At 37.8% G+C, this 26,090-nt stretch overlaps 1 long non-coding RNA gene across 3 annotated transcripts in view; it reads left to right on the top strand.

Annotated features, from left to right (window-relative positions):
* The first annotated feature begins 649 nt into the window (after positions 1-649).
* LOC125401565 (uncharacterized) overlaps positions 650-26,090 on the top strand; it is a 59,511-nt gene continuing 34,070 nt past the window's right edge. Inside the window, exons 1-3 of one of the 3 annotated variants that reach the window (XR_015738689.1) lie at positions 650-710; positions 9,370-9,525; positions 23,138-23,162. This is a non-coding gene — a long non-coding RNA (uncharacterized LOC125401565). Of the gene's footprint in view, positions 711-1,203; positions 1,276-9,369; positions 9,526-23,137; positions 23,163-26,090 lie in introns of all 3 variants that reach the window. The other 2 variants (XR_015738688.1, XR_015738687.1) reach the window with 2 other exon arrangements.

Genomic DNA, 26,090 nt, shown 5'->3' with positions numbered 1-26,090 from the left:
AAATCATTTTTTTAAAAAAGAAGCTGTAATTGAGTCGAGCAATGGTGGCGCACATCTTTAATCCCAGTACTCAGGAGGTAGATCTCTGGAAATTCTAGGTCAGCCTGGTTTACAAGAGTTAGTTCCAGGACAAGCTCCAAAAGCTACAGTGAAATTCTTTCTCGAAAAGACACCTCCCCCCAACAACAAGAAGCTATAGTTAACACGAGATAAGTACCACTGAAGTTAAGACAATGGATACTGGTCATCTGGGTGCTGAAGAATCAACCCTTATTATTAAAAGATCAACATCATTAATGTAATCTATTTCAGGTAATATTTCCTCAGGGTCAGCCTATAGAAGCGGTGGTCTACCGGTAGCTAAGGCTGCATGCATCTCAAACTTGTTGCCTAACTTAGCAATGTGTATTGATCACCTGATATTGCTCTTGGAGGCATGAATGATACAACAATGAGGAGGTCCTGGTGATAAGCTGAAGTCTGGCACTCTGTGTAAGGGTCAAAGTTATTGAAGAGAAGCCAAGGGATGTCCCCTGATGTAGGAGGGTCATCTGTCTATGTGTTACTTTCATTGGTTAATAAAAAAACTGCTTGGTCTGATAGGTCAGAACATAGGTGGGTGGAGTAAACAGAATAGAATGCTGGGAAGAAGGCAATGAGGCAGACACCATGGAGCCAGCCGCCAGGTCAGACATGCTGAATCTTTCCTGGTAAGCCACCTCCTTGTGGTGTTACACAGATTATTAGAAATGGGTTGAAATTAAGATGTGAGAGTTAGCCAAGAATAGGCTAGATATAATGGGCCAGGCCGTGTTTAAATGAATGCAGTTTTCATGTAATTATTTTGGGTAAAGCTAGCCGAGAGGTGGGAAGTGGCCACAACTCCTTTTACAGTCCATGGTGGATGTGCAGCCTCAGCTGTAGTGAAGTCATCAGAATATTGTAGATGCCAAGGCATAGGACATGCACCGAGGGCTGAGGCTGGAGGTCCCAGTCTATGAGGCAAGCTGTGTCGACTTCACAATAGGCCTGCCTTTGGAACATAGAATATCATGAGGAAGTTCCAGATGGGAGACATTGAGCTACAGTATTCAGTTAATACTGTTGGAAATGGACATTTGCTAACCCAATGGTTGTTATGCCTTGATTCCTCTCTTTTGGAATAAAAATATTATGCAACCTCTTTCTTTTACTATTTTTCAGGAGCCCACAGAAAAGAGACTTTGGAGGTTTTTATATCAGACATTGAACTTTTAAAGCAATGGGATTTTCAAGGTTGTACTGCGTTTTATATTTTGATATCAACATGAGATCTTGGAGACAAGAAATGAAAGGTTATAGCTTAAAGTGATGTGTTGTGTGTCAAGTTGACAAGGAGTGGAGTGTTCTAGTTAACTACGGCTGTCATCTTGACATCTCTGAGGGTGTCTCAATAGAGGGATCGATTGCCCAGACTAGATTGACCTGTGGCTATGTCTGCGAGAGACTGTAGGGATTTGATGTGGTAAGCTTCAGCCCCTTGTGGGCAGTACTAGCTCTAGGTAGATGGCCCTGGCGTGTATAAAAAAAATGAGTTAGTTGAGCAGAAGACAGAGGGTGATCCATTGAGTGAGCCAGAAAGCAGAACTCCCCCATGGTTTCTGCTTCAATTCATATTTGGTTTCATTTAGCCATGGTCTCTGACCTGAAGGTATAAGCCAAATAAACCTTTCCTCGTTTAAGTTGTGGTTGGTCATGGTATTTATCTTAGCAACAGAAAGCAATGTGGGACACCAGCAGTAGGAACAGAGACAGTATAGAAGTGGGGCAAAGCGGGACTGTGAGTTCTGCTCATCTGTTTTGGAGGCGTTTAGAATAAGCTTAGGAACAATTGGCAAGATAACTAAAGAGAAAAGCAGCGGGTCTTCCCTGAGCATGATGTGAGTGATTTAAAGGACTGTGGCGTTAGTATTGGCTTTTCCTCTCGTTTCTCACTAAGACCAACATTTCAGTTTATAACAAATGAACAGAGATGCTTCATAGTTGGGTCCAGTTTGTTGTGTTTGCTCTTGTGCTGCTGAGCACTGAATCTTGGATCTTTTGTAGGGCAGGCAAGCTCTCTATTACCAGACTGCACCCCTGGTACCCAAGGACTATTTTAACTAAGCAAAAGAGGCAAACATCTCACCAGGATTTCTGCAGTTTGTTTACTTCGCTTTCCCTGTGAGCCAACTAATCCTGTGAAATTCATCTGCTTCTAAGTGTGTATGAAGCCAACACTAGCAACTTACCAATAATTCGTCATGTTGGACCTAAGCAAACTGTGCTTGTGATCAAATAAGATGAGGAGGCTGACAGTGATCCTATGACAGGGTTTTGTGATGTGCTCAAAGCTTCATCACTTCAAGAGCCTTGTTTATTTAGGCTGAGGGAATTTTCTGTAAATGATAACTGCAGGACACTGAGGATCCATCTCTATTCACTACTCATGTTTTCTCTGAGATCATCTTACTTTATATGTTAAAAGACAGTGTGGTTTTTAATTGAATAATATTTCTGAAATTTTTAAAAGTATTTTTCATTTATTAACAATGGACATTTTAGAATAAAAATGATTTATTTTCTTATCTGAAAACAATTAGCTATTCAGCATTGTGATAATACCATTTTTAATTTACTAGGAATCTCATGGCCAGTAATGTTTCACATCACAATATCCACAAAGCTCCTATTTACTGGTGGCAGAATCTTTTGTGCACAAGAATTGCCCTAAACTTTCCTCTTGTTAGTCTCAAAAGTAGCTATCAGTTGTTCTTACTACATAGCTTTTATCATCACTGGTCATGTGTAGCTCTATTTGGCTTTGATTTCTTAGTTTGCATGCTTAGTCTCATCCATTCTGTTTGTGATCATGGGCCTTTCTCCTTCTCTCAAAAGGCAAACCATTCAAAGATGGTTATCTTTTGTTGGGTGTCAGGTTGGGACATAAAATGCAGAGTTATAATAGAACCAACAGCTATCACACACTTGAATGGTTCTTCAGTATGCCTCAAACATTGTATGCAATGTTTTTGTACTAAACATATACATATATTTGTGGCAGAAGTTATTTGTTGCTGAAATTTAAATCTAACTCACCAAGTAGGATTGTTATTTGCTATGTCTGGGAATCATAGAATCATAGTTTTGTATGATCAGTCTCTTATGTCTGCAGGTTATTCTCTTGATGCAGTTTCATAGTTAACAGATAATATGTTTGTGTTTTCTCTCTCTTTCTCCTTTCTTCCTACCCTCCTTCCCACCCCTTTTCCCTCTCCTTCTCCCTCTTGTCCCACTTCTTTGTTCTCTTCCATCTTCCATCCCTCCTGCCCATTCTTCTCTCATTCTCCACCAGTCTGTCTCTTTATCTGTCTGCTGCATGTCACTTTTCCTTGGGAAACATTAATAAGCAAGCAACTATTAGCATAAAATAGGACACCCACAACAGACTAAAGAAATAATCCCACCCTACTCCGGCTTGGTGAAGCAGTACCTTTATAAGGGTGTGTTACAGGAGCATGGATACCATAAATGTAACTGAGTCACTTGAAGGTTCAAAACCAGCATAGATGACCCATGAAACTCTATCCCTGTAGCTTCTTTTTATTGATTTTTATTGAGCTCTACATTTTTCTCTACTCCCCTCCCTGTAGCTTCTTTATTTCAGACAGTAGCGACAGGCCTGAGAACCTCTTACTCCAAATTCTTACTATTTGTATGATTATGGGAATACACTTGTGAGTCGAATAAATTGCAGAGGTTCCTTTATTTTGTAAATCCCATTACTTTTTGAGTCTTGGGGAGTCTCTGTTCTTTAGTTTGTAGGAAATACTTCACAGCACTGCCTGTGAGCAGCCCGTGCCTGTGGGTAGTCCACTCATCTTATCTTAAATTCCTACAACTTAGAGCTACTGGGGTCTCAGTTACACACACTTAGGTTCGGATAGATATTTAATAACCACAGTTCACGAAATGTACTGTGATTAGCACTATCATGAATGTCCCTTGTCACTTATGTGAGAAAATCCTCAGAATGTAAATTTAGGAAAAAAAATTATTGAAAGAATAGATAGATGGATTGATAGTTGGATAAATATGGATAGGTAGATTTATAGCCTATATATTTATATAAAGTAAGAATAGGTAGACAGATTAATTGATAGATATATTAGATAGATAGCTGGATAGATATGGATAGGTAGATTTATAGTCTATATATTTATATATATTTATATTATATATATATATATATTTATAGTCTATATGCATTTATGCAAAGTGTATATTCACATACTATCATCTCAATAACCACTGCTGGGTGTTCTTTGAGGATGATCTCCTTCATCCTCAACAGATTTACTGTTTCCAGCATTAAAAATTCTATTAATATAGTAAGTATAAGATAGCAGTTAACCATCATGTAGCCCTAACAATTAACATAATTCTGAAGCTGTTTTGTGTATGTGCAGGTGTGTGTGTGTGTGTGTGTGTGTGTGTGTGTGTGTGTGTTTGCTTGCTTGTGCATTTGTGGAGGCCAGTCCAATCCTTAGATATTGTCAGGTGCCTTTCACCTTGTTTTGAGACTGGGCCTCTCACAGGTCTGGAACTCACCAAATAATTCTGATTAACTTATTGGTAAGCAAGCCTCAGGGATCCACTTTTCTCCACCTCCCTGTAACTGGAATTACAGAAACAAGCCACTGTGTCTTTTTCACACGGGTTCTAGGGATGGAACTCATATCTTCATGCCTTCAAGCCGAGCACCGTACAGATTGAGTCGTCTCCTCACTTTCCATACTCAGGAACTTGTTACGTACTTGTGGTTTGCTGAAACTGCTTATTCTTATCCTTTCCCATTTTTCTTAAGAATTATGATGTTTTGTTGACTTCTTGGAGCTCCTCGTGAATTCTAGGAATAAATCCCTTGCCATGGTTATATATTGCTGTTATCTTCTCTCAGTTTTTCATCTACTAAATGCATTTATCATGTTCTTAGAATAGGTTTGTGTTTTGATTTATTTAAATTCATCACTTAAATTCTCAATCCACCCAAATTCCCTTTATATATGCTTCTATTCTGGCAGTTTCTTGACCCAAACCATTACATCATCTATTCCTTCCCACCTATTCTATTCTCCATATATATTTCAAGCAAGTGGATGATTAATTATTAGTCAACCCCATTATTAGCTAAACTATGTATATGTTTTAAGACCATTAACAATATCTTTGCAAATGCAACTTTGAAGCATTTTTGCACACTTGATATGGCAGGTTTCTTTTTCCCTAACCTTCCATTTCACTATTAATTTGGATACATGCGGCCTTTTAATGTTCCCACATAAACTTGTTAAGTTTATCAAGTTTCTCAAATACTTCACTGACCACTTTATAAGGATTGCCCTGACCTAGATAATTTGAGCATTATTGACTCTGTATTTTTTTAATTAACTAAGGGCATGCTGTATCTATTTCTTTCTGACTTCTGTGTGCTTAAATCAGCATTTAAGATGTCATCCATGACTACATGGAGAGTATTGGTTATGTTCAGGCCTAGCACCTTTCTGATTCTCAGATTTATTATAAATCAGGGCTAATTTATTTGGTTTTCTACTACACTGGTGATGGTGATAAAATATTCTAAGTAACTCATCAAATGTCATTTTTAGTTTAAGTATTTTGTCTGTTGACTGATAATTAGAAGAGTGAATAATTATTTTTCTCTTCTGATAGCATTAGCTAAGTCTTCCATGTTCATGTTGGAAGAGAAAATGGAGAGGATTCCTATTTACAACTTTAAAGGGAAAGCACTCAAGGCTAAGTAAACTAGTTACTGTTGTCGTACATAATGTGTAGCATGAAAGGGATGTTTTCCAGCAGAGTATGAGGCGCATGTTGTCATCCCCAATGTCCTTGGAGCTGAACACTGGTCTATGACTCCCTAAGCAGGAATGCTCTTGAAACCAGGAATGCTATAGTCAGGTACAACATTTGGATGGAGTTACGATGGAAATTTCTCCTGCATCTCTACAGTCTATTAGTAGTCAGGATAAAAGTGATTTCTCCTGAAGTTCATGGAAGAACAATGATACACTATAATAATCAGTAGTATAGGCTTTTTAAATGGGAAGGCCCCACATTGGAATCTCATTCTCATCATCAAAAGTTGGGCCTCAACATTCATTTATTTTTTGGCCAGGTTTAAGTACTTTAAATGGAGTAAAGGGTACAATGGTATTTTGTTTGTGTTTTAACAAATGAAGCCTGCCTGAAGATCAGAGTGCACAGCTAAGCCACTAGAGGCCAGACAGTGGTGGCACATATCTTTAATCCCAGGACTCAAGACAGAGCAATTTATTGATATTATGGATATTATGTCAGCTTCAGCTGGCTGTACTGTTTTAGAAATATATATATATATATATATATATATATATATATATGTATGTATATATATGAAGTTGGATAATTTTTACCCTCTATCTCTTTGGGATAGAAAGTATCATAAAGTATCTAAAGCCATGATCGGATGGTATTTGCTGAAAAGAGAGAACTTTCGTTATCATTTAAAATTCAAATAAAACATTCATTCATCCAACTTGTCATGAATTTTAATACATTGAATATTTCTGACAATTTAACCACTTTATATACATATTAAAATATATTCTCTTTTAGTTCTTTACAATAATTCAATTTAAAAATAATTTCTATTTTTATCATGGCTCTTTCTTCTCTTTTTAACACGTAGAGTTTGTCTACAAAACCTATCCTTACCTCCTCTCCTGTTGTTATGTTGCCAAAAGTAAAACAACAAAACACTATTACCAATAAAAATAACAATCAGAAATCATTTATAGGAGTCAACTTACTTATTCATCTTTAAGACGTCAGAACCACATAGTCTTAATGATATCTTGCACTGGTAGTGTTTTCCTTTTAAATATACAACATCCTTTTGGTTCCCTTTCCTCTTTTAGGCAAACTAGATTCATGAGTTCTCCCCCCTCCATAAAACTATCCTCCCTGTTGTAGCAGCAATGCTCTAAGCATGTTCTGTAAGACCATCTGGTTCATGGTAAACACATGGTAAAGGCACATCTCCCGAAGGTAGCAGCCAGGAAGAGACAACGAGATCACCTTTTATGGAAAGGGATGCAAGGACCCTCACCTGAGCAGACGTCTCTCTCCCTGGAAGATGAGTTGAATCCCTCATTGAATTCTTCCACAGAGAATGGTGCGTGTAGATTTATGAATGATAGGAGACGCAGACCATGTGGTTCTTAGGCATTTTGGAATGGTGCGATCACTCTTTATAGCAGCTATCCACTATCAGATGTCCTTTGATTGGAAGGGAGGGGCTGTGGTCCCACAGGAAGCTGAGCTGCCTTGCAGTTTCTTCTCCTGGCAGAAAAGAGGTTCTTGGAGCTGACTCCAGTTGGCTCATTTTCTAGGTAACCCAAAGTGAAATCTTGAACAAATCTGCTCATCACTACACCATATTTTTCTCCACATTATATTTTGACAGATTCTTAGAATACTATCACATCTTAGTTTGGGCTCATATTTACCTCGTCTATATTTTCTGCTTTTTATTTTTTAATATTTCTGAATAATTTTGTTGGAATTTATTTGGACAACATTTTTGGTTGAAACATTTTTATACTGTTAAATATAGTCTGTGATGCTTTGGTATTTGTCTTAATTTTTTAATAGTGATGCAGTCAGGTATTGCTGCTGTTTTATTTTACTTTTAAATTTAATTTTCTTTACTTTTCTCCATCTTCTCCAGCCTCATTTTTAACTTTATAAACAAGTCTTTTTCTTTTGATATAAAAACTACATGACAGATCCTATTCACACTGTCTGCTTTTATGGTTAGACCTAAGATCTACTCATGTAACCTCCCAACTTTATCTATTTATCTCTTCATTTACTTGCCTATATTTTTAATTCTAGAATGTTCTGAATGTCGTTTGAATATAATTTTTTGTGTGTGTTCTCAAGATATTCTTTAATTTTTAAAGTTCTTGGTCAATTATTGATTTTCCTGTTCTTTATATCACAGAGTCTTCCTGAAATTGCTTTTTATCTCTCTTTATTCACTTTATGTGTATTCTTTTCATGTATGTTTCAGGTGTAAGCTCTCGTGGGACCAGATGTCTAGCCTTACAGTGCTTGTATCCTCAACTTTGATTGAGGATTTGGCTGGATATACATGTTGTATCATTTTTGTGTATGTATGTAGATATGTACATGTGTGTATGTGGATATGTACATGTGTGTATGTGTGTGTATGTGGATATGTACATGTGTGTATGTGTGTGTGTATGTGGATATGTACATGTGTGTATGTGGATATGTACATGTGTGTATGTGGATATGTACATGTGTGTATGTGTGTGTGTGTATGTGGATATGTACATGTGTGTATGTGTGTGTGTGTGTGTCTTCAATCTCTCCCAGTGTTGTTCGAAAACCTGTGTCAATCTTGCTCTAGTCTTTGTATTTAATTTGTTCCTCTTTCTCTGTTAATTTTATTTTTCACTATATCCAGTGACACATTGTCCTTATTGATCTCACTTATTGTTGTCCCCAGTTTATTGGCTTCAGTTGATCGACTTCCAACATTATATTCATAATTCAGAAAGGAGTCTTTGCCGGGTGTTTGAATTTTCCTGGTTTGGGGTTTTCTTCTTTCTTGCTTGTATTTCCCCTACATACGGGTGTTTTTATTTTCCCAAAAAAAATCTGTAATCAATCCCAGGAGCTCTTTCCTTCTGTGTTTTCTAGCTCTTTCCAGGTTTGACTGCCTTTGGTGAGGGTTTCCCTCACAGCTCTCCCTCTTTCTCTCTCTCTCTCTCTCTCTCTTTCTCTCTCTCTCTCTCTCTCTCTCTCTCTCTCTCTCTCTCGATTCATGTGCCTCATAGTTTGATTCAAAATCAGTTCTTTCTCTTATCAGCTTTTATTGCTGGGTTTCCACTGGTTCTTTCTATGATTTCCCTTTCTTTGTTAATATGTCTCAGATCCTCTTTCATAAAAGAGAATTAAACATCTTTTATCTTCTAACCTATTAGCATAGATTTTTTTAATTCTTCTTCTCTTCTGCATTCAGTAAAAGGTGTATTTTCTTTGTAGGAACTTCTTTTCTAGCATTGGCTGTTTTCAGTACTCATTCCTCTGCCCAGAACAGAAGCGTAAGAGCCCCAGGCACCAGCTGGTGTTACTTCAAGTGGTCAAACAGAGTTTTAAGAGAAAGATCCTAAGCACAAAGTACAAAAAATTTTTTTGCTAAACTCATCTATATATTTACAACCCACCAGGTAACTTTTGTTTTTTTTTAAAATCCAGGAACTCATGAAGATATGGTACTCACACAGGGTCTACCACCATGCCCTGGCATCTTTAAATCACTATTAGCCTCTTTTGACACAGAAGCACTAACAGGAGGAGTGGTTCTCGGGTCCTAATTCTCCCTGGGTCCCAGCTGAATGGAAGAATGAGTAGGTAAGCATGCCAACTTGGCCGTTAACTTTTATTAACTAACAGCAACCCATGGCTTTCTTTTAACCCACTCCCGCCTTCTTGTCTTTATTATTTTCTGAAAATAAAGGCTTAGGCCAGGGAGAGAGAGAGGGGAGCAGAGAGGAGAATTAAAACAAAAAAGTGTGCCCTTTGCTTTTCAGGCGTCTAAATATTGTGCAGTCAAAGCCACTAAGCAGGTAAAACTGACCACACACTCCTCAAAGTTCCAGGATACCTTCAAGTTCAGTCTTCATGCTTTTCTCTGAATTTTTAAGTGTCTTTGGGGGTTCCGGTTGCTGGTAGAAACACTCTACTTGGCTAGTCTGTACACTAAGCAAGTTCCTATTGTATAATATTGTTAGTTACATTATATCAAGCTAATCAGCAATTAAGTTCTTCACACCATATCAAATTGATGGAGTAGATAGCCCCTGTGCCTTGTCTAAAATTCCCTTAATTAATTTTCTTATTTATTTGTCCAACAACTACTTTTGAAGACTGAAACAGGCTAGCCCTCCTAGGTGCCAGGGACACAACAACGCTGAATTAAAGTGTGTTGTGGACTTTGTAACATTTAGCTGCAAAGTGTTACAGAACTTCTGGGGAGCACACAGCAAAACTCCCTTGAAACAACTACACAACGCGTTTGAATCATAGTGGTGATTAGAACATATTCTCTCCCATCCCACATAACTCAAAAAGATTATTTTTAATGAGCTATTATTTCATTTCCCAGGCTTTATTTCTCATTGTTTAATTCCGCTAAAATAGCATTTCACATTACTGAGGGGAGGGTTAGTTCATCTGCTGATTGCTGTACCTTCTGGGATCCCTTCTGTTCCCTAAGGCTGAGGCAAAGCCCAAATTTACTAATGAACTGCCAAAAATTTCATCTTACAAATTCCAACTCATATGCCATTACTGTAAAGGCTTTGTAGTTATTACAGGAGCGAGTTTATCGCCTGGAAACTGGGACAGGGCTGTTCCAACTAATTCATTACACACACTTCACACTTCTTAAAGAGTAAGAGGACTGTATTTATGAGTGCAATGTGTGCTTACCTGTGTGTGTACCTATTTAAGAGAGGCTCAGAGAGAGGGAGACAGAGAAGGCACACAGTTGTATGTTGTTTTAATTTGGCTTAGCATGTTATCTTCTGAGAAAAAAAAAGTGATTAACAATTAGATCATCCTTTCTTTTTAGATTTATTTCAGTCTTTGGTAAGCCTGCACCCTGCCGTGGTCATCATCTACTCATTCATTCAGTAAATGCCAGTGAAGTGCCTACTGTGTAGGGAATTGTTACAGATCACATACTAGGGCTGAATTACATTTCCCACAATCTCATTCCCTAAATATTTCTGGCTACATTGGGCTACTTCTTGTGGGAGATTTAGAACCCTTAAACAAAGATAGCAGTGTATGTTGAAGACTCTGTTTAACGCTAATGAGAGTATAAACTCCTTTCTGATAGCTTCCTATTTATCTGGCATTTAAGTTTATCTTCCTTGATTGACAGAAAAAGCAGCCTTCTGACTCTAGAATATTCATACCACCACCATCATGGGAATCAACAACTTCCAGGGAGTCAAATCCATTATGTGGAGTTCTGTCTTATATCAATGGGTCCCAATGCTCTCTCTTTTTGCTTGTCATTTTCCTCCCCACTATTTTAACTAGAGACAATAAGCTTCAGCAACAGTTATAAGAACATGTCCCTAACAAGTCTCCATAATTGTTCCCATACTCAAAGCCAAATATCTAGAGTTAAGCCTTTAATAATTCTTATTCTCTCTCTCTCTCTTCCTCTCTCTCTGTCTCTCTCTTACACACACACACACACACACACACACACACACACACACACACACACACCTACTTTTCTGGCAAAGCCAGAACTCTGTGTTATAACCAAGGCAACTCTAACTTCTGCCTTCATGACATATGTAATTTTGATATTTGGATTAAGATGGACGTGTTTCAAAATATGATAGCAAATTCAATATAATTAAGAAGGGTGATATGAACCAAAGTTTAGAGTAAAAAAAGATCAAGACTATTCTAGAGATAGGCTTATGAAACAGTATGTCTTTCCACTCCATTCACGTCCTTTGGGCCACACTTCATTGCCTTTGTAATCACCTCCTTGCACTGGAGTTTACTTTGAAAAAGAAGTTTTATCCAAAAAAATTACACTTGGTAACTCAACTGTGCTTTGTCCTGGTGAAGGGGAGCCTGGAACGTGGTACACTAGGTGGGTTTATCACAACTATCAAAGGACATGCCTGGATGATCTAAAAAATAAACTCATAACTGTCCCTTACCTTTTGTCTTTCCTTAATAATAACCTTGTGGGGACAATTTCTGCAAATAAAGATACAAAAGATTTAAAACTTAAAATTTAATGTTCAGGATTTCTCAGATAAATCTGTTTACTGCTTGACTATAGGCATGGTTAAGTTCAGGTATTTACTCAATTTAGCATACTTCAAAGAAATTACTTTCCTCAAAAGCTGCACTGCCAACTTTAATTACTTTTAAGTAATTCCAGATCCTCTTAACTTGCCTGACACTTTGACACAGTTTCTCATGCGGCGGCTATCACGGCTATTTTCTCTCTTGCTTCACCTTGCACAGCAGTAGTTAGGGCAACAGAAATATATTTCTTTTCATTGTTCCTTTCTCCATTCGCTTTCTGTTCTTCCTATAATTTATTTAATTAACAGCTACCATTTTCCTGTCTTGTGTCTTCAACCTTTCTCCTAGAGTATTGCTACTTTCACTTCCTCTTCCACACAGTTTCAAAAGGAACTTTCGCAGCAAAACAACCACATCGGTATCTCGTTAGAAACACCTCAAGGCTTTCTAAGCTTTGAACGTCATACTATTTTAGTAATATTTACCTGAAAAACTTGTTAAAGCTGAGGTTTTTATTTTCCTTTGTAGACCTAGACAATAAAATCTCAGTGCTTAGGAAGTTAGAACTTTCTTAGGTATTATTCAGCTTCTCAGCATGTCCCTCACTTTCTCAGCAAACATTTCCATAACTTGAACCTTCTTCATGTCTCCCACATGGACTTTGCAAATGTTGTTCCCACTTCTAAAAATGCCATGTCTTCTCATGTCAAGTTTCTATGATCCATCTGTTCATATGTTACAGTCTGAAGCCTTCTGAGATGTACCACAATACAACCCAGATTTCCATAGGCTTCCACTGCGCTTGGTATGTTTAAATCAACATATCTGCCATTTTGTGTGCCTGTTTTCCAATCAGACTTTGAACACTGAAGTACAAGAAGCTTTTGTGAAGTGCTGGAAGGATGATTCAGACATTAAGAGCACTGGCTGTTCTCTCAGGGGACCCAGTTGGAAGCAACCACATTACAGTTCAAAACCATCTGTAACTCCAGTTCCAGAGCATCCATCACCCTCTTCTGGACTCATCAGGCCTTGCACGCATGTGGTACACTGATATACTTGCAGTCAAAACACCCGTACACATAAAATAGAATATTTTATAAATTTTTATATTGAAACTATTTAAACGCCTACACTCTATAATGTGAGAGGTGATTGAAACTAAATCTCTTTTCATATGTGGTATTCCCTGAGAACTCTAAGTCCTCTGGGCAGTGATTTACTGTTATAAATGGGAAGTACCTCCTACTCCTCCCAAATGCTTAGCTCTGCTGTAGACACAATGAAGTAAAACCTCAGCTAAGCAGGTCTACTTTTCTGGGTTTTTATTGCTGTTCCTACTACAATGAATCCTATTGGAAGATCTTGTTTGCCCTTGGTGTCAGTCATTTCCTCAAGCAGTTATTGCATCATGTGTCTCAGAGGGAGGCCCAGCAAATTACATACACTCCACCCCACTTGCTTTCTCCTAGTACCCTATTGGACCCTAAAAGCAACAGAGCTGAGCAACTTCCATGTAGCCTCTATCTTCATTGAATTTCTCTCTGATAACCTTCAAATTTCAATGGCAAACCCATATCCGAAACACCCTAGAAAACGTCTAAGAATTTCAATGGCTCAAGCAAATCATACCAAGATACATTGAAAATCCCAGTCTTCTGAGCCATTATAATGTCTACTGGGTGATGTTTAATTCTGATGTGGATGGAATTAAGAAGAGAGGGGTGTCTATTTTCCTTAAGCTTCAGTTTTTATAAACTGTGGATTTTCATATGAATCAGTCAAGATATTTGTTAAGAATACACTTTCCTCAGCTCCCAGCATGAGCATCTTCTAGAGGGATCTCCCTCAATCTGGTTTTCATATTCAAGAGTACCGCAGGAGCTCATGGGAAGATGCTAATTGAGTCAACATTTTATTTGGTCTGTTTTACATTTCACTGGGAAGCTCTGCTCAGTTGTAGGCAAACTCTAGTCATTCATTGGTGACTGCTATCTGATCCCATCACTTCGGTGTCCCATGTGGACCATAAAGGAGTGTACACGGCCAGTTCCTCCTAGTTATGTTTTAGTATTACATTCCTTTAGTTTTCAACCACTGTAAGAACACGTGCATATTAAACAACTCTTTCAGCAACACAGCACACACGGGCAGTGATAAAATGCTTCACTGTATGGCTTTACTTCTAAATTTTGGCTGCATAAGAGTAGAGGGATTTGAGGCCAAGTAAGAGAAAAGGTAGAAAACAATTCATCTGTCGTATGAAAAATACATGTGTTGAGTGTGTAGGCATGTTAGCTCTTTTTGATTCTTTTAGACACTTCCATTGAAACATCATATTGTAGCTGAAGAGATGACTCAGAGATTATGTGTCCTCAAGAGAAACTGAGTTTAGTTCTTAAAACCACACAGCACCAGGCAGCTCACACCCCCCATAACTCCAGCTCCAAAAGATGAAATGCAATCGCCCAGTTTCTGAGATCACTGCACCGTAACATGTACACACACACACACACACACACACACACACACACACACACACACACGATGTGGGATGTCCTTCTGTATATTTTTGTTTCTTTTATTGGTTGATCATTAAAGCTGTTTCAGCCAGGAGCTTAGCAGAGAAAAGTCAGGCACGAAATCCAGACAGAGATAAAGACAGGGAGATTAGACGGAGCCAAGTGCTATGTGTAGCTGACGAAGGAGGCAGATGCCATGTGGCAGCCCAAGAAGCAAGAGGTAACAAACCACGAGCCGTGTGGTAAAATATAAAATAAAACAAATGGGTTAATCAAAGATGTAAGAGTTAGTTAATGAGAAGTCTGAGCTAATAGGTCAAACGGTGTTGTAATTAATATAGTTTCTGTGTGATTATTTGGGTCTGGATGGCCAGGAATGAATGAGCAGTCTCCATGTACACACATAATGTACAAATAAAAAAATCTTAAAATTCCTCTTAAAATTCCAACAATTCCTTGTAAATAATCCTGAAAATCACTAGATACTTAAATGGTAAATTAACATTAAATAGTCTATTGAACGACATGCGGTATTGTCATTTACCAGTATATTTCCTTAGCATACATTTCAGAGAAGTTACATATTCCAAATTATTAAGAGGAAAAATGAATTCATTGTTTCCATTACAATCTGTGTGTTATCTTGCAGGTGATGTTGGCTTCTAAGAAATGCTTATTACAGCCTGAAATTGCTTCAAGAAGACTTTTTACAATAAGAATTTCAGATATGAGTTGGGAAAAAAAAACCTTTCAACTCTTTTGAGTTTAACAAGAAACCCATTATTATTAAAAATAGCCATCTAAACTTATTAGATGCATAAAATGACATCAAGTGCCAGAAATCTCCCTGGTTTAAAGATAAAAATCACTATATAAAAAGCATAAGAAGTAGAGATACTTGAATATCTGTAGCTGTTTCACTTATTTTATAAGATGTGTCTATGGGGCAACTGCAGTGGAGTATTCTCCAGTCCAAGAATCAGGATTCTGCAGATGGGCAAAGCTGGGTAATTAGAGTATCATCATTTTTCTATTTCCACAAAAATGAGTTGCTCCAAATGATCTTCCATTATCCCTCTACTCTTGGTTCCTCACACCAGCAATACCTTGATGATGAGACCCCTTTTCATATTTCTCTTAAATTACTTTTGTGCTTCCTAGTTTGAAATTTGTATTTTTAGAGGATAGCTGAAAAAGTGCCATATTTCATAGGATTAGGATTTCACAGCCAATGCATGAGAAATCCACATGTCTGTAAATGTCCCCTCAAGCTTGTTTCCCAATTAATACCTATAAATGTTAATTATTTATGTAACAATTATTAGCCAACTTTTGAATTAGAATCTTAGATAAAACGAACATTACTCACTTATGAACTTAAGTGTCCATTTTTATAGCGTTGGTTGGTATGTAAAAATTTTGCTTAAAACTGGTCCTGCATTTTGTTAGATTCATTTCTTTATTTATATACTCATGTGTATGTGTGTGTGAGTGTGTGTGTGTGTGTGTGTGTGTGTGAGAGAGAGAGAGAGAGAGAGAGAGAGAGAGAGAGAGAGAGAGAGAGAGAGAGAAACAGAGAGAGCATTTGTGTGAAGTGAAAGGATGCTACTGAGAGTTGGTTTGGCCCATTTGCCATATGGTTTCTAGGGATCAAATCTATGTCACAAGTCCTGGTAGCAGACATCTTTGTCCACTGAGCCATGTCACTGACTCCACAATTATCCTTTGTAATCCATTATTTAATAACAAGAACTTTGTTGCAAAGGTCTATTCATGTGCATATCTCCTCCAAAGTCAGAAACTAAAATGGATTGAGTCTTCAGAATAAAGAAACAAGACATAATGCATGTGAAAAGAAAGAGATCAGGGCCTCGTTCTGTTTAATGACTTAGGGATTTATTCTTTTCTATACAGAGGCGTTAGGCAAGCTCTGTGTTTAGCCAGGCATTTGCCACTCAAGATCATATACATAGTCCAAATGAAGAGCTCGGCCAGTCAATTATTTAATACAAATAAATTATCAAGTCCTTTTTGAAAGAGTTCAACAGATATGTACATTGATATGTACTGTGTGCTACAATGGGCATACTTGGAGTTTATGCAGAATAAATGTCTGTATGGATATTCTGAGTTCTTAAAACTGTAAAATTCCCAGAGGAGGTAGAGATTTTGATATACTGCAGAAATGCTCACAGTCCTATCAAAACGGTGAAAAACAGGAGCCTATTTCTAGTGTCCCAAATGAAGGATTTCATGAAACTGCCTGGCTGGGTAGGAGAGCCAGGCTAAAATATTGTGATTAACATAAAGGAAGCTTAACAGACACTGCTATTATAGGTGAAAGACTGCTAATTGTCGTCTTCCCAATAACTTATTGATTTTAATCAAATCTTCCTGCAGCAGCATGCCAACGGCAAATGGATAACGAGATAGAAGGGAAACACAACAATGGAAGGAGTAATATGGAAGAAATTATTCATGTTTGATTTGTATAAAATTGAACAAATATTCTTGATCAGCATTTATACAAATATAGATTCGTCGGGAAGGTGCTATCTAAATTGCTTCTCTCACAGTGTATTGAAGATTACCATAACTGTTAGCATTTTTAATTATTTTGATCTGCTGAAAATAGATTAAACTGAATGGGAAATTGGCTTATTAAGGCTTATATATTTGAGTTAATATGAAATGTTCTCAGCCAGTGTGTCTCAAGTATCTTTGAGTTTAAAAGGCACTTGCTGTTCTGCCTAGCCTTGGGAGGGGGAGAAGTGGTGGGTTAAATCCTCCCCAAGCAAAGTTCTTAGTGTGGCAGGTCTAAGTGAAGAACCGTTCCAATCCCATCACTTCAGCAAAAGCTAACCAATCTGATAACGGAAATATTTCATAAATGAGCAGCCTGTCTGCTGGCTAGACAGAATCACCCATTTTTAAGGGGGAAAATAAAACCTTGCTAGACTAAACTTAACACTTAAGGAATGGAGAACCCTTGAAATCCATCTTCTATTACAAGCACAGTTTCTCAGTTTGAGATTCGATATAGTGTGAAACTCTAAGGATCTCATTCTCTGGTCATTCACTGAGGACAGGAAAGTATGGCATGACGCTTCAGTTGTGGTCTCCAGGTGTCCTGGCATCCCCAGGAGGCATCTTGTCAATCAAAATGTGGCACTGGTGCCAAGATAAATCTCTAACATAAATGTGATTATACTTAAAAGATACTAGTGTCCATTATGAATCAAATTAATATCACACACAATTCAATTTCCACATTATCTGTAATAGAATCTACAAAGAAAATCCTTATTTTAGTAGCTTAGATCAGAACCAACTGTGACAGCCCTGTGATGGTCCCTAGGCTCTGTCTTGGACTCTTTAGTGATAATACTGTACTCTACTTCGTAGCACCTTCTCCCCAACATTTTTGACAACCGAAAATGTCTGCAGACATTGCTAAATTTCCCTATGTGGATAAAATATCCTCACTAGAGAGCTACACTCTCAATAATGAGAAATCTCAAATAATTATCCAATAAAATTTCTGTTTCACTCTAAAGCATAGAAACGGAATAATGAAATGTGTACTATAAATCTGACATCTGAGAAGTCACCTTGACATATATTTTAGTCCCCCCAAAAGGTCATCTTTATCTAGGCCAGCATTTGAAATTTATGAGCTTAATTGACTTTACAAAATACTGAGGAAAAAATGTGCACAGTAGTGTTTTGACAAAAGCAACTAATGGTGAGGACAGGAAGCTGCTACCTTCTGTTGAAGGTTCTAGAGAGACACAGTCTTGTCCAACAGAGGCAAGTGGTTTATAAAAAGCTGCCAACTCTAGCTGAGTGGTAGTGGCTGATGGAAATCCTGTATGGAGAAGGACTCAGATGTTGCATCCAAGCCCAGCAGGGAAGGGAACTGTGATGGATTAGCAATGTCTACCTGGACAGGACAAAAGGGAGGGATGGGACAGATTTCACATACTGGTCCATTCCTTTCTAGTCTTTTCAAATGATTTGGGGTTGAGAGCATTTTAAACACATATTTACATGGTGTCATGATTTATTTGTATCACGCATGTAAATACACACAGGAATAAAATAAAATGAAACTCACTCCTAAACATTGACTTAGATTCATCTCTTCTATAGGCATTACTTTGGGCTCTTTGAACATATTACTGAATCAAATATAGTCTTTTTTTTACACTAAACTGTGCTCTAGTGGTCTGCCTTCTAATGCAACAGAAATAAGTTATTTATTTAAAAATGAGCAACCACAAAAACAGGAATGAAGCCTTGATTTTACAGAAGTACATATTCTAGTAGAAAATGTATAGGCCTAGTTGTTCTGCATTCTCCACATTTTCTCAAATATTTGAGGCAGCAAGATCAAATATTAGGCCAACTTCACATTGCATCTAATCAACAATATAAACTCAATTTCTAATTCCACTTTGTAAAGAACTGTTGACAAGATAACCCCTCCTTCTCAAGACCGAAGACAGTAGTATGGAAGGTAGCCAAAAGATTAGATTGGAGAAACCAGTCTTGTGCAAGAGGAATCAAAGATCTTTTTGAAGGCCCCCAACAAATAATTCTGCAGTGTGATCTCCTTCACAAAACTAAGATGCTACTGATAGCTTTAAAGAATCCCATTTGAGTAATCCTACCCACATAATAACAGCCATATTTACTTACAGAATGCTTTCCCATTTCAGAACTATCCAATTTTAAATCTCCTTTTAGGCTAACTGGGCTAGGACTAATAGGAACCTTGTTTTACAACTAGCTGGTGTTTACAACAAAAATAAAGTTTTTAACTGACGTGGTAAAACATGCTATAACCCCTGAGTATACAGCAAGGCTCTTTTTCAAAAATCAAAACGGGAACTTGGGTGTGGGGTGGGGGACAGGGCCTCTGCTAATATTTGTTTAATTGCAGCAATGAGAACATAGTGACAACCAACATAATGTCATCTGAAATAAGAGTTCCAGGCTCTTTTGCCTTTAGGGTAACAGCCGGACAACCCAAAGTCTAAATTTGCTTTATAGCCTCAAATTTGAGAGATGCATATGAATAATCCAAAAGTCACTTATTAATTCTTTGACTGCTGAAGTTATTCTGCAGATAAGGTTGACATCAAACTTGGTTAATTCCCTTTCATTGTTTGAGGATTTATTTATTTATTCATTTATTTATGTTTGGTAAATGCAGAACGAAGACAGACAAAAGCAGATGATGTCCAGCTAGGTTTCTGTTCCCTTTCAAGAGGAGGCAAACCCATGCTGGTGCAAGGATTAGGATTTGTGGATTGTGGCCTTGAGATTGTCAAAGGGCTATTCACTTAGAGAAGATTAAAGTTTGGGAATTGACTAGCATGTGGATATGAAAAGATAAGAACAATCCCTTGGGAAGAAGGCAATGGTTTCTGGAGGCAATGGCTAGAGGAGCTCTCAGAGAACTCGTTGAGCAGTTTAAATGAGTCATTCATTGGTTGATCACTTCAAGATGGATCGGCTGCTGGATATTCCCACACAGGCCAGTGAACCTTAATCTAACATCTGAACAGGTTACCATTCACATTCCTCTTTGCTTCCTCTGACCAGTTTTCTAAGTAAAAGGTATTTTTCTTCTGTTTTCCCCCCACCCTCGTTGTAGAGTTGTACTCACTTGTGCTTTTATATTTTCAAGGTTCAAGTTTACCTACTCAAGGTCAAGGTGCTTTGGACATATTTTCCACCTCCACCTTAATTAGACATCTGTGAAAGCTTCAAAGGAAAGAATGCATGCACGTGTGTGTGTGTGTGTGTGCACGTGCACGTATGTATGCTTGGTTGTGTGTGTGTATGTGTATGTATGTAATGAGAAAGAAACTATCTTGCATTTAGTGGAGAAATGAACAAAAACAGTGAATGAAGAAGTTGTAGCATCTTGTGTGTATAGTTGCCAAACAAACCTAGCATTTCCATCCAATTGAAAAGACAGAGTGCTTGAAGACATCACATCTGGGTCCCCTGGCCAAGCATCATGGTAGAGGCTGGGGCTTCCTATAAGGCAGAACTGAAAGGGAAGCTGCTGTAAAGTCAAGGACAGAACCACAGTGCTGGAGGTGTTAAAGCATATTTAGAGACTCACTGCAATTTGAACAACTAATGTTGGGTAAATGTGAGAGTAAAATAAATCACAGGATTCTTATCAGCTCGAGAGAGATTTGGAGAGGAAAGACTCCCATTTGAGAGAACACTTTGGGGCTTTTCCTTCCACGAGAAACATGTTTCATGTCATCCAGACACTAAGTAGATTTCTTTCACAAAAACTGTTACATTATCTGGGTAAACATGTCAATCAAAGACTAGAACTAGCAATTTACAGCAACTATGCCGGGTTTAACATCCAGAGAGCAAGATTCCAGCGGGAAATAGTGTTTTTATTTACCTCTTTGTTACTAGAATGTTTCTTTTAGAAAGATTTCTGTAGAAGAGCTTTTTGAAAAGAGAGTATTTATGCAATAACCAAAACAAATCTTTAAAACTTTGAGGTCTCTTTATTGAATTGCTTTCTTCTTAAATTTAAGAGGTATTTTCTCGAAAACAGTATTTACGAAATTTTCAAATGTGTCCCATGACAAATATGTTTTTCTTATCACGAAGCTTTGAGAGATTTGGCGACATGATATGATATTCTATTTGGATGTTAAGGTTCAATCATTACTTATTAATTTTCTTATTTTCATGGGATTTTCTCAAACTTAATATTCTATTAAGGTAGCATCTGTTAGAGGAATTATCGTAGTTTTTTAAAACAAATTTTAGCTGATTACCATGAATCTACATAATTAGAATTAGGTCTAATTATGTAGTGTAAATACATGTAATATATTTATAACATATAATGACATAATTATGATTCACAATAATGTTGAAAAACTCCTCCTTAAAATTAGCAAGAAAAATATGCTTCCCAGCACCTCTGCAATTTATTAGCAATTTTACAATGTATGTATCACTGCAGCTTCTAAAATAGAACCTCATAAGAAATTATAATAAAAGTAACCAAATAGATTCTGAAGTTATTATCCAAAACTAATACTAGCAAAATTTCATTAGATTTCAAAGCAATGAATATTTTATAACATGTTTAAGAATGTATCTTAAAATGGTAATCCTATGAAACCACCTTTCTAATATACCCTAAACACAGTATATATCTACAATATACAGGAGGAGCAGACCACAGACAGTTATCACACAGTCATGCACTCACAAAAGGAGAGAAAATCAGAATTTATAATGAAACTTTACCCCTATATGACCTAGAAACGTAATTTTAAACACTGGGCCACCCAACTGCATTTCTACCCTGTAGTATGGACAGCATACACCTCAAAATTAGTACACACTTTTAATTGGTTAATTGTCTATCTCATTCCCAAAATGAAATAATCTATTTGATACCCAATATCAAGTGACTAAAGTGTTCTTTGTTTTCTTTCTAGAAAGGATCAAAGAATAAATATGTGGGGTTTAGAACGTTGTATAACCTCTGCCAAAATGCTTTGTGCAAGTATACTCCTCAAAGGTAGTGACTAGAAGATACCTAAATAAGTATTTCCCTGTTCTCAATAAAGCCTTAATAATACACAGCAGCTGATGGAGTTGACTGGATAAGGTTTTTTTTTTTTTTTCGATCCCTGTATGAATGAGCTCTGAAAACTAGGTTGTATTTATGTGGCTAGACAGTCACAATTAATTCAAAAAGCTTTACTGAGGTCATGCAAGCAATAATTCGGGTGAACTTATGAAAAACAATGAAAAAAGAATTATAATAAAAAACACAAATCTAACTCTGTACCAATATTCTCAACTCATTGTGAGAAACATCTGTATCATGTTGAAAACTCAACCTAACTGTCTAAGACAGGTCCTAGACCATGCATGGAGCTTCTGACAACCATGCACCAACTCAGTGATACGAGGACATCAGCTTGGAAGTAGCGACTACAATTTGAAGTGTAGCTAAAGTTAGACGAGCCAACAGTCCTAGTGTTTGAATACTTAATGTATAAACTAAGGGAACTTTGTGGAGTCTAAGCCGGGGCTCTCCAAGGTGTCAGAATTCCCAACTTCTTTCTTACCTTGCGATGTGTCTGCTTCAGGTTTGACTCATGGAGAAAGTTGAGGGCATGATTGGTTTCTTCAGGTTCAGAGTGACATTCTTGATGAACCATTATGTATATTGCTCTAAGATCCTCAGAAGTAGGAGCCAGAAAATTGAGAAAGAGAGAACTTTATGGCTCCTCAGATGCCTCTGCCTGTGACCTGGATGGAATTCTGATATCTTCTTTAGCCACCTTTCTCCTAGACATTTTTATCTGTATACCTTCTTTACCTGTTTTCCCCTTCTTGACTTTCTGGACTCCCTTGTATCTAAAACATTCTCAGATAATTTATTTGGTTTTGTTTGTTTGTTTTTGAGACTGTATTTTAATGACAACACTTCTCCCTTTCCTTTCTTCCTTCCCATATACCCGTCTCACCGTCTCCATTCACAATTTTAATCTATCCTCATATCACCATGGGCAGCTTCTGATTATAACTTTAATGTTTATGACCTTTATCTCTTCACTAAAATTCATCTCATTTTCTCATAGCCCTGATACATTCATCTGCAATAAGGTAAGTGTTAACTCAGGTAACCTAGCTGTATTTTTATAACAACCTCACATTTTAAAAAGGAATGATAAACAGCCAAGGTAGACAGATAAAGAGAGGGATCGATAAATTAGAGATAAGACAGATGATAGATAGATAGATAGATAGATAGATAGATAGATAGATAGATAGATAGACAGACAGATAGACAGAATGATAGATCAGTAGTTAGATAGGCAGGCAGGCAGGCAGGCAGGCAGGCAGGCAGGCAGGCAGGCAGATAGATAGATAGATAGATAGATAGATAGATAGATAGATAGATAGATAGATAGATAGATGATAGATTAGACAGATTAGAGAGATTAGATTTATAGGAAGATGGACAGACAGATGGATGTGGGAGGGAAGGTGGAAGGACATTTATGTACTTAGGAAAACAGGCTTTCACCGTGTACCCATTGCAGTTCAACTTGTAGGTAGCATCTACTGTTTGGGATGCTAACTTCCTCTTCTAATGCGGATGGTATTTATATAGTCACCAACCAGCCTCATCCTTGTTGTTCACAGTATGAACCATAGCACAATAATGGCAATGACAGCTGTCATTGCAGAACCTGTCTTTTGTCTTACTGAACCCAACTGTATACTTTTATAGGATCCTTAGTGATCATTGACTTTGCATGGGAGAAGATGAAGTAAGTAGAGAGTCTCAGCCAAGGCATTCTTCAGAGATGAATGCAGAAGCTCTCTAGTCCCTGTGCTACTAATCATATGTAGCAGAATTTTGATTGATCCATAAACACCTTGAGGCCAAAGGGCACACCAAGAGACATGTCTATTTTTAACATGGACCTGGATGCTTCTTTATCGAACTTCATGCCTCTTCTCGGCTATTCACTTGATTTGTGCACCTAAACTAAGGAAACACAAGCCACACCAGAGAACAAACTTGATGCTACACATCCTTCCTTCTGTCTTTTTCCAAGCTGTCTTCCCATCTCCTCACCAATAGTCCAGTATAGTATACATGCTTAGGAATAAAAGAATCCTGCTAATCAGCAATAATCAGAAGAGACAAGGCTATTAGGAAGGGCATTAAGTTAACAGGCCAACTTCATTGCCAACCTTCATGGACCCACAACTTCTCACACCTGTTTTGCAATGTTGATCATTGTTTATATGTACCCATTTGTTTATTATAGTTTGTGGCTGGGTTTGTGCCATACCAGGTGAGCGAGGTAGCCGTGACAGGCACCAAGATGCTCACAGTACATTACACCTGTATAATTTAGTTCATATGTAGAAATGACAACACCCAGTCCCTGTTGCAGATCCCTTCAGGGATCTGAAGAAATAATTCCATTGTCTATGATACCTCTTCTGGCCTCTTTCATCTGGGTAATGCAACAAGAATGGTCTAAATTACATAGTGCCACATTCTAATTTAAAAACAAGGAACCCTGTTGGAAGAAACACAGGAAGCAGCCGTGTCTCCCCTTCCTCTTCTTCTGAGTCCAGACCCCTTTACACTAACCATCAGTTACATTTGAGCGGCATCCAAGTTTAGTTTCACCCTCTTTGATTCTAATTTTTATTCTACCTTATTTATTTATTTTTATATTATGGGCATGAGTGTTGGCCTGAGCATATGCACACGAGCGACAAGGTGTTCCTGGTTCTCCCAAAGCCAGAAAAGCCCGTCAGACTCTTTGGAACTGGAGTGACAGACAGTTGCAAACCACTGCTTGTTTGCAGGAAAGTGAACACTGGTCCTCTGCAAAGAGCGGTGTGTGCTTTTAACAGACCCATTGCTCCAGCCTCTGGCTTACACTTTGACTATCATTATACATTTCCCTCCCTCATTCCCCTAAATTCTATGGAGCTGAGTAACCTCGGAGATGTCACCCATCCAGCTATGCTGTGACCTCAGCATTCCTGCTCTGGTTTTCTCTGCACTCTACTTACACATCTGAATCTCCAGAAAGGGAGAGAAACTTTCCATAAGACCTTCCTTTCAAGCACTAGGTTAGACTAGACTTCTAGACCAGGAGCACTTGTTCAGTGTACCTCGCTACCTATTCCCCATTCGAAACCCTGCATAGCTTATAGACATATAGGAGCTTTGCTTTTATTTTTTCAAACAGAATTAAAAGCCATCATGCGAGTTCTTACCTTGGGATACGGGGTTCCAGAAATCACTTCACTTGTCATCTGGAGTTGAATCAGAAAGATGCATCTGTAATGCAAAGTATTTAATAGAGCATGTTAATAACACCTCATCTTGTATTTCACTACCTACGCTTTTGTATACTATAGGTAGGCACCCCCCCACACACAAAATCTTACATAGTCTAGGTATTATCACACCATTATGGTGACCATTTCCTTAGAATATACTGCTGCAGAAGACTGACAGCATGCCAATATTTGCCTTTTCAGATGCAAGCTTTCATTACAGGAGACGTCTGCTAAATCCCAATTGGCTGGAAAGAGTGGGCCAAAGCAGAGACCAGATCACTACCTCAATATCTTGTCTCTTTCACTTTTATGGTTGCTAGCTCCATAATAAATCTCCAGTCCTAGGAAGACACATAAGTGCTATAATTTGGCCACAGACAGCTCTTATTCCTTTTTGCTTACGCCTGAGCAAATTTGAAATGCCCCGGGAAAATGTTCTAAATGCAAATTTTAAGTATTTTGCAAGTCATTTACCTTTCTGTGAAGTGGCTTGACTACCCAAAGAAAGGGGACTGCACGGGTGTACATTTCAATTAACACTAGCCATGTTTGTCATATACCTTTATAGGAGCCACTCTATTCTAAATGCACACAGACAGATCAAATATAAAGCAGGCAGTAGATCTGAACCCAAATACGTCTAACTGTCTGCTAATGTGAGTCTGCTTGGCTTTCTACCATTGTAATGTTTGTATGTGAGCTGCTAACTGACTT

This window comes from Myodes glareolus, chromosome 9, assembly GCF_982192425.1.
Source record: "Myodes glareolus chromosome 9, mMyoGla1.1, whole genome shotgun sequence".
In the NCBI taxonomy this organism is placed as follows: Eukaryota; Metazoa; Chordata; class Mammalia; order Rodentia; family Cricetidae; genus Myodes; species Myodes glareolus.
The sequence above is the reverse complement of the archived record's forward strand: the minus strand, read 5'-3'. Positions and strand labels throughout refer to the sequence as shown.